Source organism: Solanum tuberosum, unplaced genomic scaffold (assembly GCF_000226075.1).
Source record: "Solanum tuberosum cultivar DM 1-3 516 R44 unplaced genomic scaffold, SolTub_3.0 scf00009, whole genome shotgun sequence".
Taxonomy (NCBI): Eukaryota; Viridiplantae; Streptophyta; class Magnoliopsida; order Solanales; family Solanaceae; genus Solanum; species Solanum tuberosum.
In genome coordinates this window covers 849,173-849,703 of record NW_006238935.1, presented here as the reverse complement: position 1 = coordinate 849,703, position 531 = coordinate 849,173, and positions in this window count along the sequence as shown.

The following is a 531-nucleotide window of genomic DNA, read 5'->3' as shown; positions in this document are numbered from 1 at the left end:
GGCATATATATATATATATATATATAAAGAAATAATTAGCCTCATGAGATATTTAAATTTATGAAATAATTTTGTCTAATCCCATTCCTATATCAAACGACCTCTAACGGTACAATTCATTCTTGTGAACATTGAGCAAATGTGATTTAATAAATTCAAATTGAAAAAAATTAGTATAAGCAAACACATAAAATTCTACATACTTCGTAATTTGCTTTGTAATTTGAATATTTATGTCAATCAATTATGTAATGCGAAGTGATCCCCTATCCATCATATATATAATTTTTTTAAACGAAAAATTACAAGAACTATCCATTAAATATAATCTCTTTGTTTTAATCCTTCTTAAGGGAAAACTACATAAATGAGCCATAAAATTCAAAAAAATTACAAGTTCATAACCAAACCTAATGTAATTTTTGAAATACTCATTCTCTCATAAATAATTATAGTCCATACCCCCATTCATTAAAGCTAACAATTTACGCTTAACTGATACTAAATCAGTATATATATATATATATATAT